This window comes from Xenopus laevis, chromosome 1S (genome assembly GCF_017654675.1).
Source record: "Xenopus laevis strain J_2021 chromosome 1S, Xenopus_laevis_v10.1, whole genome shotgun sequence".
NCBI lineage: Eukaryota > Metazoa > Chordata > Amphibia > Anura > Pipidae > Xenopus > Xenopus laevis.
Window position 1 is genome coordinate 78148172 of NC_054372.1, and position 16383 is coordinate 78164554.

Here is a 16383-nt window from a genome sequence, read left to right on the forward strand (position 1 = left end):
CCTACATAGGTGAGGGATAGAGAGGGGGGTATTAATGATTGGGAGCACAAATAATTTCCTTTATCTCTTTTGTTCATCGTATAGTCCCTGAGGATCTACAGTCCTTTCGAGGTCGGAGCGTCCTGCGTGATTTGCTGATAAAGAGGTAAGTGATCATTTACTTTCCATTTTTCCCACAGGTGTTTGGAATGTGTGCAATTTCTATTTAGTTGATGTGTTCCCATCAATAGTTGTTCATACATAAGGTTAGAGTCTATAAGCGAGATCAATTCTTGCTTGTGAGGGACTTTCGTTGTCTTCCAGTATTTTGGTATTAAAAGTCTGGCAGCTGTGAGAACGTGGAATATAAGGTGTCGAAGTGGTTTAGGGAAGGTATTCAGGTTATGGTTCAGCAAGGCTAATGACAGAGTCAATGTCAAATGCAAGTGAGTTGCTTGTCTTAGAATATTTTCAGTATGGGACCATAAAGTGGAGATCCGCGGGCAATACCACCAAATGTGAGTTAAGGTTCCAATGCCGTTGCATTCTCTCCAGCATGTATTGGTTGCACCCGGGTAGTATTTGTGTAATAAGTGTGGAGTTTTGTACCATCTGTAAAAAAGTTCTCTCGCATTTTCAATATGATTAGTGCATTTTCGAGTACTTAAACGCCATATTGGCCATTTTAGTCCATTGGTCTAAGTCCAGATCTATGTTAATCTCCTGTTCCCATTTCCGTATGTGAACAGCTTTCTCAATGGTAGGTGTATCAGTTAGTAATTTGTATATTGTGGTAATTCCATTTTTACTACGGGGATTCTGTGAGGTGAGTTTCTCGTAGCTGGTGGATTGGAATCCCGTGAAGTTCTCTGTGTTGTTTAATAAATGCCGAATTTGTAAGTACTTGTAGAACTCCTGTTTCGGGATATTAAATTATTTCATCAGTATGTCAAAGGGTTTTAGAGAAGAGTCTTCATACAATTGACCAATGGTTGTCAGACCATTGTTACGCCATCTCGGTAAATTGAGATGAGGGATAGCCACCTCTAGCATTTCTAGGTTCGCCTTTTGGGCTGGGAATCCAATAAGGGAACGTTTCCCATTGACTTTGGACCAAATGTGTACCGCCGTCTTTAGGGTATGGTTGGTTAGAGTGTGTTGGATGGGAAGGGCTCGGGGGTGTACCCACAATAATCCTCTAAGTGGCAGCGGTTTGATAGAGGCTTGTTCCAGCTGTAGCCAGTGTAAGTTGTCAGTGGGAAGGTTCCCGCTCTGATTTTGTCCAGAATCGTTGCCTGGTAGTAAGCTTCTAGGTTAGGGACCCCAAAGCCCCCAGCAGATGTCGCTTTCTGTAGGTATTTTTGCTGGATCCTCGGTCTTTGATTGGCCCATATGTAGTTTTGGATTTCTTCGTTGGGCTTTATGGAAATATGGTTGCGGGACCAACAGGGGTAGAGACCGAAAGCGGTATATAAATTTAGGTAAAATCATCATTTTGACGGTGGCTATTCTACCTAGCCAGGAAGTATATAGTGGAGCCCACTTTGTCAAAAGTTCTTGTGCTTTAATCAGCATCTTGGGATAATTGGCGTCATAGGTCTTGGATATAGAGCTGCTTAGTTCTATTCCTAGATAAGTTATGGAATGTGACTGCCATTGGAATGTATGGTTTGCCTTTAAGCGTGTTATAGAAACTTGGGACATTCCCAGTGGAAGAATCTGTGATTTTGTCGTTAAGCTTGTAGTAGGAGATTGCACTAAAGTTTTGCATAATCTTTGTGGCTGCCGGTAGTGATATTTCCGGATTCGTCAAGGTAAGAATAATGTCGTCAGCAAACATAGCCATCTTGTGGGTGATACCTTCTACCTGTATACCAGTAACATCTACCACTCTCCGAATCGTCCTGGCAAGCGGTTCCAAAGTCAGGTTGAAGATTAGGGGCGACAGGGGGCAACCTTGTCTGGTGCCATTTGATATCTTAAAGGGGCTGGAAAGGAATGCCATATTGTTGACTTGTGCGGTGGGGTTGGAATACAGGGACAAAATTGCATGTTTAATAGGGCCATGGAGACCAAAATACTGAAGTGTTTGATCAAGGTATCCCCAGTCCACTCTGTCAAAGGCCTTTTCGGCGTCCAGACTGAATAAAATAGTGGGTTCTTTCCTTTTAGACGATAGTTCTATTAGTGCTAGCATCTTTCTAGTATTATCTGGCCCCTGCCTCCCCTTCAAAAAAACAGTTTGGTCTAAGTGTAATAAGGGGGGTATAGTTGACATTAGTCTGGAGGAGATTACTTTAGCGTAAAGTTTGAGATCCGCATTTAGTAGGGAGATGGGTCTATAATTGGCACATTCTTCTGCATTTTTCCCTGGCTTTGGTATTGTAGTAATCGTTGCCGTTAGCATTTAAGTAGGGAAGGAGCCTCCGTGGAGGACGCAGTTAAATAGGGTAACGAGATGCGGAAGTAATATTTCTTGGAAGTGTTTGTAATAGCCAGTGGCGAGACCATCTGGGCCTGGAGCTTTCCCTTGTGGAGTTGTTTTTATGGCCTCTTTTATCTCTTCCAACGTAATATCTGCATTGAGTTTTTGCAATTGTGGAAGTGAGAGTTGTGGTATATCGGCTGCTTCAAGGAAATTATGAATGGCCTCCATGGTAGGCTGTGGCATTGTTGTATCATGTTTCAAATTATACAAGGAGGAGTAATATTCTGCGAATCTGTTAGCTATCGCCTTTGGGTTAGTAATTGGATGGCCTTTAGCTGATGTTACCTGAGCTATGAGTGGGCTATTTGTCTTTGCTTAAGTGTAGTGGCCAGTAGCCTGCTGGCTTTGTTGCCTTTGGTATATTTATTGAGGTTTAAACGTCGGAGTTGCCATTCTACTTTTCTATTTTCTAGGCTTTGTATTTGGTATCTCAGCTCTTGTATGGATTTCGTCCTAGTGCGGGTCGGGTATTTTTTGTTCAAGGCCTCCAGTTCGAAAAGTTGTTGGTTGGTTGTGTAGTAGGGATTCGTTGAGACGCCAATGTGGACGGGACCTCAAATACTGATTGATATCGAGTTCTATGTCTATCGGTGCATGGTCGGCCCAAGTGCTGGTTCCGATCCCAGAGCTTGTTACGGCTTGTAATACGGTTTTGTCAACCAAAAAATAGTCTATCCGGGAGTATTTAGCATGAGCATGAGAGAAGAAGGTATAGTCTCTTTTCGCGGTATGTTGTGTTCTCCATACATCGTAAAGTGCTCGTTGTGCCAAACGTTTTTTCAGGATTTTGGCCTGGTAAGCGATACCCCGAGGACTAGTGGCAGGCCTAGATGTACTCGTGTCTATCTCATAGTTCAGTGGGACATTAAAATCGCCTCCAATGAGGGGTCCAGTGGTTGCTTTATCTATTGTTTTAAATAGCATGTTGTAGAATTTGGCCTGACGTTTGTTTGGACTGTATACATTCACAATGGTGTAGGATCATTCTTGTATCTGTATGGAGATAATAAGGTATCGTCCCAACGGGTCAATCTGTTGTGATAGTACGCGGTGCGGGAGCCGTTTGTTGATCCAAATTGCTACTCCATGTTTTTTGATGGAGTTTGAGGCATAGATTTGTGTGGGGAAATGCTTGGAGTTAAGTTTTGTTGGGTTTTGGCTAGTAAAATGTGTTTCTTGTAACACAAGTATGTCTACATTCAGTTTAGTGCTCCAGTTTACAAGCTTTGTACGTTTTTGTGGGCTATTGAGCCCATTCACATTTTGTGATATTATCTTGATCCCCATGTTGGTATGAAAGTGTGGTTATAGATTGGAATGGACTTACTCAGAATCAGAGTCTCGGAAATGCGAGGCAGTGACTGTGACATCTTCGTAGGAGCAGGTGACAGCTCATCCCTCTGCAGAATAGATGGTGGGGCATAGGTTTCTTGCTGGTGGTTGCTGGTGGTCAGGAAAGAGGAGAGAGAAAGCAGGAAAGGAAGAAGAGCTAGAGAGAAAAAGAAAACATATATGTTTAACATCAACAATATGTTTACAACTTATATACAACAATACTTCTAAGGTATTGGCTAAAGGGGGGGACTGCCCGGTGTACCCTGGAAGGAAACTGAGGTTGCAAGGGACTGGACCACTATGGTCGGGCAGAATAACTGGGAGGGGTTTGTGGGATGGTATCCACTCTAAAGGGGGGTTCCTAGCTCGGGGCAGCAAAACAAAGAAACATCGTTAAGGCATCATAGATGTTGTTTAGTTGTATAGTCCTTGTGAAGACTGGTTGTCAGATTGGTGACCGTGTAGAGCCAGGCTGTTTATCCGGCATCAAAGTCTGCTTCTCCTGGTTCGGTTATGGCTTTGTTGATTTTCCTGCTTTGTCTTGTCTGTGTCACCCATTCTGGCTGGATGCAAGGTCTTTTTTGGGGTGGATCAGTTGCCTGGTTTGGTATCGCTGAAGTGAGGCCCCATTTTTCCAAAAGTTGCTCTGCATGTAGTGGTGTGTTCAGATTGACTTGATTCTGAAACGCTGTTGTAGTTTTTCCTTGACGTAATAATAATGAACCCTTAGGATGGTGTCCCTTGGGGCCCCTTGTGGCGCAGTTTGGGCTCGGGGTAGTCTGTGAATTCTGTCCAACATTAGATGATCATGTGGCATATCTGGTAACAGCCCACCCATCATAGTACAGACATAAGCATTTAGATCTTGCGCAGGGACCGTTTCCGGAATGCCCCGCAGCCTAAGATTATTGCGTCTATTCCAGTCTTCTAAATCAGCTAATTTAGCAGTCAGAGTTTGAACATCTTCTTCTAATGCGCTATTTGTCGTCTATCAGTTCGTTATGTGAAGTGAGTAACTCAGCCATTTTCTGTTCTAGGTGATCAGTGCGTTCACCCACCTGAAGGATGTCCGTGTGCAGCGAGGAAAGAGCCGATCTGAAATCTCCCTGGATTTCTGTCCCCTTTCAATGACTCAACAGTGAGCGGTGAGTATTCGGCTGGATTTTCTAGGGGTGCCGGCAGCTTATCTGTAAAGCACGTGCAATGCGCTGGGCTGCTACCTGTGGAGTCGCCGCCATCTTGTGACGGAGTCCGCGAACCCTGATTCGAGGCCGTCTTGGGGTAAAAAGCATCTTGACCGGAGAAGCTTTCTTACATGTCTTCCCCATATTCTTGCTGCTATATGCTGAGTATGGCTCTGGTTGCAAAACCAGTCCTCGATTCTTATTTCGCTCCCGCTTGCCTAGTGCTCCCCTAGTACACGTCCATCACGCTTGATGGCTTGACTCCGCCCCCCCAGTTTTAACATAACAATACAATTATTATTACAAATGTAATTGTAACTTAAAATACTTTAAAGCACGTTTACATTTTTTGGAGTTACTGTTGCTTTAATTTAAAGGCAGTCGTACAGGGAGCAAAACACAAGCCTGGATACTGTACAAAGGGACCCTACTTGGTACATGGGAGGTTAATCCACAGAATGCAGTTAAAATGTAATACTCACATTTTAGTTATTTATTCATGCATAATCTTTAAACCTCTGGCTATTATATTACAGCTCCTCTACTGCTGTAAATGAGTTTCCACTCATTTACCCACGGTTGCTCACTCAGTACTGCAATTTTATATGGTTGGACTTCTATTTTAAAAGATTGATTGCGAGCAATAAATAGGGTTGCTACCAAGCTTGTATTCCACAAGCCAGAGCCAGAGCTGGTATTACAAATTTATTGGTAATGTAGTTGCATGTAAATTTTTAATTGCTCATCTCTTCCACCCTCCCTAAAGGGTGTTGATGCTTAACCCTCCCTTTAAAACCTGCATTCCCTTCTCCAGCTGCTTACATTTTCCCAGTCAGCCCATTTACCTGCCCATTCTAAGACAATGATGTCACCAGCCTGGCAATTTTCTGCCCTGTCACTTGCAGTACTTTCTCAAGCAGGAAGGCAAAAGTAAATGTAGTATTAAATATTATCAGTTTAATTTCCAGGTGTACTGCTGGCACCTTTTGTTGGGAAATATTCACAAAGATATTTAAAAATAAATAAATAAAACTTTGCAGAATAAATGGACACATAATTAGATTGACATATGTATAAATGTATATTTGCGAGCTTTTTAATTTGCAGGTAAACCTACAAAATAAAATACCAACGTCTGAGTATTTTACAACTTTGTTCAGCCTAAAGCTGGCCATAGACGTTGAGATTTTTAAAATATCAGATCCTGATCGTGAGACAACGATCTTCTCAGAACGATCGTACAATCGTACGAATTTACCATCAACTAAAAAGACCAATTTGCCAGGAAAACAAAGGGGAGCTTGCACTGGGGCCGACAAAGATTTTTTGACCTGGCCGATCATTTTCTCGACAGATGTCGGCCGAAAAATCGTAAGATGTACGATCGTTCAAATACCACTAAACGCACGATAATTTCAAAGGATTGGTGGGGCTTCCCTAAAATCGGTCGTTCGGCAAGAATCGTCGCGTCTATTGGGAGCTTTAGACTATGTTTATCCTAAACACTTAGCACTATCATATGTAGTGATCAGCAAGATATAGTTTATCAAATTAAAACATCTAAACAGCCTATAAATATTAATAGCCTGCCACATATATATTAATCCCCACATATTCCTCTTTATTTCCATTAGCCTTACACCTGAGCCAAACAAAATGTAAAGGCAAAAAACTAAAATTCCATTTTTACTTTCTTTAATGAAAAAGAAAACATCAAAAATTTAGTCTTACCTGAAATTTTCCTTTTCTTTAGTCTGAAAGGCAGCACAATAATTAGTTTATTTGCTGCCTTTCGGACTAAAGAAAAGGAAAATTTCAGGTAAGACTAAATTTTTGATTTTCTTTACGTCCTACAGGCAGCACATCAAAATTGGTAATAGATTCCATTTCCCCTGATAGGACAGAATAATAAACAAGCTTAATTAACCCCTATAAGAGTCACCTCCTCCCCCCAGGCATCAGTGTTCATTTTCTAGCTTCTTAAATAAAAACACACCACTACTTTAAATTTATCGGGAGGGATTATTGTGCTGCCTTTCGGACTAAAGAAAAGGAAAATTTCAGGTAAGACTAAATTTTTGATTTTCTTTACGTCCTACAGGCAGCACATCACAATTGGGATTTAGCAAGCTAAACACAGGGAGGGATCATTATTTCTCTGCCAAGGCAGATACCCAAACTGTACTGCTAAAGGCTGCTTCTTGAGAGGCTGCTATGTCAAGCTTGTAGAACTTTGTAAAAATATACAGTATATGATTTTCCCATTATTTTCATGCAATTGGCAATTTTCATGCAATTTCCTGCAATTGGCACGCAATTATTTATTTCAAACTCTCTTCATAATGTATAATGTAGTACCTTGATTTTCAAAAGACTTACCTATGTTTCCTTTGTGGCAAGTCAATAAAATATCAGGCAAAAGGTGTGAAGGGAATTCAAGGACACGACCAAGCACAAGGCTTTGGTGCAGCTCTTAGTAAATTGACTGCTTCTGTATGACTCATGTTTGTCACATCAACATCATTAACCTGTAAAATAATGATTAGGATGAAAGGAAAATTACAACATGTAAGAAAAGGGTTCGGTTCTTAAAGAATCATATGAGAGAGAGTTTACAATTGGCCTGACTAGAGATGCCTCTAACATGGTTGGCCAATTTAAATAGATTTCAATAAATAAACAATATTTTAGAACAAAGTGTATTCATGTCCCTTGGTAAATCGAAATGGTCAGTGCAATTTTTTTTTTCGGTCTGTAATGAAAAGATATCACAGGTACCAAATTCAAGCAAAGGATTAATATAGTCAAGCAAAGTAATAAAAACTTATATCTTTACTTTCTGTACTGCATTAAGAGCTTGTCTGCACATTTTGACTAACAAGCTCATTATCTGTATAACACAAGCAATACCTACAGTATAAATATGTGAACTGCTGTATTATTTGCCTTAGCTAAGGAATTCTCCAGTGGGGAAGCTGACCAATGTGAATGCCAACTGCAAGAAACACAGTAGTGGGAGTTTCATCCATATACTGTACTTCTCTGGGGATAATTACTTGCGCCAACTATTTCCTGGGAAAGATTGTGCAAGGGCAGAGGCACTTCTCAATCCAAGGCAGGGTATTTTTTTTGTCATTTTGTAGCCACAACAATTAGCTGCTACTAGTAGCTCCATGTGTCTACGTACACACCTACACCAACATATATAATAAAAAAACACTGAAAAATAACTGGGAATGTTACATATTAACATATAGAAACTAACAAAATATATTCTTAAAATAAACACACTTTAATAAGCCTATCTCCTGGATGTAGACTTCCATCACTTTTAGCAGGATCCTGAATGATGTCATGAATATAGCAGCCAATGCAGTCATTGGCTTTGGTCACTGTGAAGCCCAAACTCCCCTTGTCTGATTTGGTCAGGGTGACATGGAGCTCCACCTCCTACAATTAAAAAATAATATAAAAAAGAATAATAGCACATTTAGGATGGTACCATAACAACAATAAAAAGTCAATAATTTTTAAAACTATAGAGAAACCTATGCGTACTATAGTCAATATTTCTGTTACCAACAATGCTCTGTTACCAACAATGCTCAATAAAAACATATTTTTATATATAAAAACCACAAAAGCACTGGTAACTTACAGGTTCAAATTCCTCAAGGTCTTTTAACCCAAAGCTCTTGATAGACAACTGCCCTTCCGAGAAAGATTCAGAAAGTACGATCTGTGGGATAACTGCACCTTGGTCTGGTGTCAGAATCATAAGGAATGGGAGAAGGAGGATTGCTGCTGGAAAAATATTATTATAAATAATATTAAAATCTAAAAGAAAAACAAGAATTCAGCAACTGCACACCTTTGTTCAGCATAAGCAAAGTTAACAGGATTTGTTTTGAAAATGTATTCTACATATTTTTTTAATTAAAAAAAAAACATACTTTTGCTATATTTTTACTGTATGCACTAAATAATCATTTTGTGAATACCATTGCTAACTGCCTCACCCTTAACTGTAATTAGGAGAACTTTGTCTAAGTATGGGACAAGTTATTCAGAAAGCTCTGAATTATGGAAAAGCCATCTCCCATAAACGTTTTAAAAATGTCCCTTTTCTCTGCAATAAGAATACATACGTGCCTTATTTTTTAGTAGACTTTTTTCACACTTTTGAACACATTAGCAAACTTACCTGGTCATACTGTATATACACACATACATATTTATTCATTCTACTATATATTTTTTTCATATTATAGATTTTTATTTAGCATTCAAATATATGGGATAAGAAATACAAAAAGTAAATAAAGGGAAGAGAGGGAGGGGGAAAACAACAATGATGACTGCTTTATACAGTATGAAATTTTTAAGAGGGTGTGAGAACGGAGCATTATTTTGCAGCGTGTTGAATGCTTTTGTCATGTGAGGTGTAAGTAGTGCTGAGGGTTTGTGTGGGGATAACGGAGGTATTGGAAGAGTATTGAGGAACTTATTAGTAGCTTCAGCATGGTTGAGATCCTCTATTGATGTGGGGGTCTGTATTTGATACAGTTCAGTATAGTACTGTGCTACAGTACTGTACTGGGCTACTGTGGATTTTCCCACCTTTCTTGGGTTGAAGGCAGTTGATATAATTTCTAGTAACCTGTGATCTTCTTCTGTCTTTAGTTCTCCCACTTCCCTAGCCATGCAAAGGATTTCTTCCTTCTAAGTGAAGTGGTGGAGACAGCATAGGACATCTCTGGGTTTCCTCTGTTTGCCTGCCATCACTCTATGGAACCGATCTATCCAGATTGGTACCTCTTTATCAAGTCTCAAGAGCTGTCAGAAAAGATCTTCCATGATTTTAGCAGGCTTCTGGGAGATATACTGCCGGGATTCCTTTAATCCTTATGTTGCATCGCTAGTTCGTATTTTCCATGTCCTCCATTGTCCTCCATTTCATGTATATTTGCCGATCCTAGTTATCAATTTTGGCTGATAAGTGAGCTGTTTTATCATGTAGAATAGTCTGTGCAGTTTCCAAGGAGGTCAGCTTACTAGAAAGTTTTGCCAGTTCCAATTGCAGAACAGTGACTTCTTGTTTAATGGAAGTTTTAATGTCCATAAAGAGCTGTGCGAAGTCTGACTTGTTAGGTAAATCAGAGAGTAGAGAATGGAGTGATGGTGTTTCTGTTTCAATGTTGGTTGGCACAGTAGTGGGGCCTTGTATCTCTTCATCCACCATGTTGGAATCCTCAGGCTGCTCTGTGTCTTCGGGTAGTTTCTCGAAAAACTTTTCAATATCCCTGTTGCACTTCACCCCAAGAGGCTTTGGAGTTGAGCCAGTGGATAGAGTTTTATGATTTTTCGCATTATAGCGAGTTTGTCTTAACGTTTTTAAGGGAGCTCCAGAAAATGTGTCAGTGCCCCATCAGGACATGCCCCTATTTATTTATTTTTTACCTGAAATGGTTTTTATTGCAGAGTAACTATTGGATCAGGTATATTGACCATTATCATGCTGTAGGAGCAGTTATTTTGTTATTTCATAGATTTGCACTTATTGTAGCGAGTGTGGGAGCTGCTTAGCAAGTGTTGCATGTGATCTAAGCGTTGTATGTGAATTAAGTGTTAAGGAGCGTTAAAAACCTTAAAACTTTTAAAACTAAAAAGGCATTTGTGAGGAATTGCACTTGGGAGACTAAGTACCCAGCGTAAATATGAGTGCAAGTGGGTTTGCTGGTATCACTCAGTGTGTGTCATGTCACATGTATATGGTGTTGGAGCAGCAGTTCCATGCAGTATTTACATGTGAAAGGTGTCGGTGGGTTTTCATCTTGGAATCTGAACTGCAAAATCTAAGGGGGGAACTTGCAGCATTGAGGGCAGAGGCAAACGTGAGTGAGGAAAGGAGGCTCGCAGAGCAACCACTGGCAGGAGCCAGTGAAGTGGGGGGAGGAGAAGGGGCAGTGTAGGCTAATGAGGGAGGCAAGTTTGTTACAGTTATGAGGGGAAATAGGGGGCTGGTCCACAGCTTGTCCAAAAGAACAGATTCGCCCTTTTGGCTGAAGATGCTTGGGAGGAAAGCTTTGAACTGGCATGCAGGCTGACTCTCAGAGCACCATGGGAGGCAGTGACTCTAATACGGGTGGTGGGGGGGAGTGCAAGGAAGTCAATTATGAGAAAGGTGGATAGGGTAATCTGCCGTAAGGACCCTTCATGCCGAACAGTCTGCTGCTTGCCTGGTGCTAGGGTTTGGCATGTGGTGGGATGAGTGGACAGATTATTGGGAGGGGCTGGGGTCTAGCGTTCTAGCCATCTTGGTATACATAGATACCAATAACAAAGTTAGAGGAGGTGGTGAAGTCCTCACTTTAAATGATTTTAAAAAACTAAGAGTAAAGTTGAGGGCAAGGCCTCCAAGGTCATTTTCTCAGAGATATTACCTGTGCCACGAGCAACGCTCAGAACGCAGCGGGAGCTTAGGGAGATTTAATGCGTGGCTGAGAGATTGGTGTAGGGAGGAGGGTTTGGAGGACTGGGCTAATTTCTCGGCTACAGGATCTTTGCTAGGGATGGGCTGCACCTCAGTGATGATGGTGCAACTGTTTTGGGAGAGAAGATGGCTAAAGGGTTCAGTAAAAGATTCAATGTATAACAGGTTAGATGAGATAGTGGGCAAAGGAAGGGAAAATGGTGGCGGAGATTTGGTTGGGGGTACTATTAAGGATAAGGAGGACCACATGTCATATGTTCAATATGGTACCAGTATTAAATGTATGTTTGCAAATGCAAGGAGTCTGACTGGTAAAATGGGAGAGCTGGAGGTGCTGATGCTGGAGGGAAAATATGATGTGACTGGTGTGACTGAAACATGGCTGAATGGGCAGTTAATATCAGCGGCTATACAGAGGCAATATAAAAGGAGGAGGGGTATGTCTGTTTGTTGGGCAAGATTTAAAAGCTTATATAAAGGAGGAGGTGATGTTAGAAAATGATGGGGCAGAAGTTTTATGGGTGGAGTTCTTCTCCAATTGTAAAGAGTCCAGCAAATTAATTGTAGGAGTATGCTATAGACCCCCTTATGTAAGTGAGGAGGAGGCTAAGCTCTTGATGCAAATAGAAAAGGCTGCTAGTTTGGGTAAAGTAATGATAATGGGGGATTTTAATTACCCAGATATTGACTGGAGCAACAGTAACAGATCAGTTAATGGGAACACGTTTATAAACTTGTTGCATGAGAATTTTATGGCACAGGTAGTTGAGGAGACAACCCGAAAAAATTCTATTCTGGATCTAGTGATCTGAAATGACCCAGAACTAATAGCAAATGTGCAAGTCATTGATCCCCTTGGTAATAGTGACCATAATATTATATAATTTAATGTCTGGTGCAAAAAACAGGGCTGCCCTTCAGAAAATTGATTAGGACGTTTTTTTTTTAGCTAAAAACAGAACAGAATTGGTTGTCATTTAAAATTATATTAAATTGTTACTGTTCTCAATTTATTCCCTCAAGGAAGTAAAGATGTTTATAGGAAAGAGGACAAAGGCATTTATTTAAAAAAACACAAGTCTGTGGGGACAGAAGCTGCATTTAATGAATATAAACACTATAATAAATGTTGTAAAACAGCAATCTGGAAGGCAAAGAAAGGAAATGAAAAAGTGCACAGCGGCGGAGGCTAAGACTAACCCGAAAAAGTTTTTAAGCATATTAATAGTAAAAAGATGCGGGTTGAGAGTGTTGCTCCTTTAAATAATGGTACCAGTATGGTTGTAATAGACAAAAAAGGCAAATGTGCTAAATCAGTTCTTTTCTTCAGTGTATACAATAAAGGAGTCTGAGTTCCCAGGCTCACTTCATAGCTGCACTGATGGCTCAGTTCAATCTAGTTAGTGGCTGACAAGATATGGTTCATAAAGCTTTAATAAAAATTTATGTAAACAAGGCTCTAGGGCCTGATGACATACACCCCTGGGTTTTAAGAGAGCTTAGATCAGTTTTAGACAAGCCCCTATTTCTGATTTTCTCAGCTTCGCTTTCACCTGGTATGGTACCTATGGATTGGAGAAAAGCTGATGTCATTCCAATATTTAAAAAGGGATTAAGAGCTCAGCCTTGGAGCCAGTAAATTTGACATCTGTGGTGGGCAAATTATTTGAAGGATTGTTAAGGGATCACATTCAAAATGTTGTCCTAGTGAATGGCAATATGAGAAGCAATCAGCATGTCAGCCAAATTTGATTGCTTTTTATGATGAGGTAATTAAGATGCTGGACAATGGGGAGGCAGTAGATATGATCTATTTGGATTTTGCCAAAGCATTTGATACCGTGCCTCACAAACTACTGCTTTCTAAACTAAGGTCTGTTGGGGTAAAAAGTTGTTTGCACATGGAGAGGAAACTGGCTACAATATAGGGTACAGAGGGTGGATGTTAATGGTACATTCTCTGCTTGGAGTAAGGTTCTTAGTGGGGTCCCTCAGGGCTTGGTATTGGGTCCACTTTTGTTTAACTTATTCATTAATGACTTAATGAAGGTATTGTAAGTAATGTATCAGTGTTTGCAGATGACACAAACTATCCAACCCAATTAATTCCATCCAGGATGCGGCATCCTTGCAACAGGATCTTGACAAACTAGCAATCTGGGCAAATGAGATTCAAGGTTGATAAATGTAAAGTCGTGCACCTGGGATGTAAAAATATCCAAGCCACTGCACTAGGCAAATTCATTATGGAAAAGGACCTTGGGGTCCTTGTAGATGATAAACTTGGCTGTAGCAAGCAATGCCAGTCAGGAGCATCAAGTGCAAATAAGGTCTTGAGCTGTATTAAAAGGGACATAGATTCACCGGAGGAGGGGTTCACTCTTCCACTTTATAAAGCACTGGTAAGGCCCCATCTAGAATATGCTGTACAGTCTCCAGTGCTCAAACAGGACATTACTGAATTAGAAAGGGTACAGAGAAGGGCAACTAACCTCGTAAAAGGTATGGGAAAACTTAGTTATAAGGAAAGACTGTTCAAATTGTGGATGTTCACGCTGGAGAAGAGGCGTGATTTGATAACTATGTATAAATATATAAGGGGATCATATAATCTCTCTAATGCTTTATTTACCAGTAGGCCTTTCCAGCTGACACAAGGTCACCCATTCCGATTAGAAGAAAGTTCCACCTAAATATTCGGAAGGGTTTTTTTTTACAGTGAGAGCTGTGAAGATGTGGAATTCTCTCACTGAATCAGTCGTACAGGTTGATAAAGTGTATGCTTGCATCTCCATCCGCCCTAAGCGTTTCGTACCCACCAGGGCACTTAATCATGGACCCATATTAAGTGCCCTGGTGGGTACAAAACGCGTAGGGCAGATGGAGATGCAAGCATACACTTTTTTAATACAAAAATAAATATAAATTTTTTAACTTAAACTTTTCTGGTCCTGTGGATCCGTTTGAGTGCTGAACAACCCTGTTCTTTCTTCGAATTTACACACACACACAAACTTACATATACACACATGCTAACACAACCTTTTCTAGTACACACACACCTTTTTTTTTTTACTTATTGCATTTTTGCTCATTACATGTTTATTAGAACAGTTTTGAAGTGTGATCATTTGGTGTAGAAAGAAGTCTTTACCTATTTTAGATCTGTCAGAATGTGTACTTTACAAAAATATTTGGACTTTGTGCTATTAGGAGGGTCTTGTGGCACATAATACGCAGTCAGGGACTTTGTTCACAGAAGGCGAAGTGGCAGCCGAGAAAATTCATATGCACTATTTTTATTTGGGGTCCGGACATGCCAGCTGCTTTGGTGTATCTATACATATTGGGCATCAAACTGTTCAGTAAACCCTTGGCATCAATATTTAGGGTGTTTTACAATTGTATGTAAGAAATTGGGTGAGATAAATGAAGCCAATTGCAATATTTTTTGGCAATTTTCAGAAATCTCATAAAAACCACTGCCTTTAGCGTAGCTTTGCAGTACGGTAGTTTGGAGTAGAAAGACATAATTACCTATTTTGGATTTGACAGAATGTGTACTTTCCAAAAATATATGGGTTTTGGGGGTTCTTGTAGCATGTAATACAAAGTCGGAGGTCTTTGTTCACAGAAGGGGAATCGGCATGGAAAATTCATATGCACTATTTTTATTGGGGATCCACACGTACCAGCTGCTTTGGTATATCTATGTATTTTTGGCATCAAACTGTTCATTAGACGCTTGGCATCAATATTTTTGTATGTAAAAAATTGGGTGAGATAAATGTGGTCAATTGCAATATTTGTAGGCGACTTTCAGAAATGTCATAAAAATGCTGCCTTTAGTGTAGCTTTGCAGTTGAGAAGTTTGGAGTAGAAAGACATAATTAACCATTTTGGATTCGTCAGAATGTGTACTTTCCAAAGATATATGGTTTTCAAGGGTCACCATAATTTTTTTGTACCTTTTATCCCACATAAAACTGGCTGTATTTATAAATTAGTATAAATGTAAGCTATTAAATAAGTATGCACAAGGTAGATTCTGGGGTCTTTACATGCCATGTACTTCTATAAACCCATGTACATTGGATATCAAACTGTTCAGAGGACCCCAGGCTTTCATATTTGTGGTGATTTATCTTTATACATAATATTATATGGGAGATAAAATGCTGCAGGGTGGAGTTTTGAGGTAATATTTCTAACAATTCACAATTTATATAAAAAATTACAACTTTTACAACTTGGTAGTTTGGAGTACATAGATATATTTACCCGTTTTTGATTCTCCAGAATCTGTTATTTCTAATAATGGGTAGTTTTCTAGGGTAAACTTACTGTTAGTGGAATGTTTGGCCTTGAAATCAGAAGTATGCTGTTTTGTGGAGTGGTGCTTTGGAAATTTGGTAGTCTACTGCTTAGAGATTTTGATCTACACAAGTGAGAAATCTCCATAAAACTATATATATATATATATATATATATATATATATATATATATATATATATATATATTATATATATATATATATATATATATATATATATATATATATATGAATAGATAGATAGATATATTTGGTACTGTCGCATTCAGGAGACAAAGAACTTTCCAAATAGGCTGTGTTCTTGTACATATAATAAATTATGTTTCTGATATATGTGATTGTACTATATGAAACATCATATTTTTAGACACTTAGAAGCCTATATTTTTTTACAGAAGTGGAATTACACCAAAATTCTAGAATATTTTGAAAGCTCAGGTTGTCCCGAAAAAAACAATATATTGTTTTGCTGGGTAAACTGAAAGACCTCCCCCAGGAAAAGCCCTTAACATAAAAGAGTACAAAATGTTGAAAAATGGTCTTGCAATAAAAGTACCAAATCAGCCAAAT

General features: G+C 39.6%; 1 pseudogene; it reads right to left on the minus strand.

Moving 5' to 3' along the window:
- Positions 1–624: 624 nt before the first annotated feature.
- LOC108704104 overlaps positions 625–16383 on the minus strand; it is a 156892-nt pseudogene continuing 141133 nt past the window's right edge.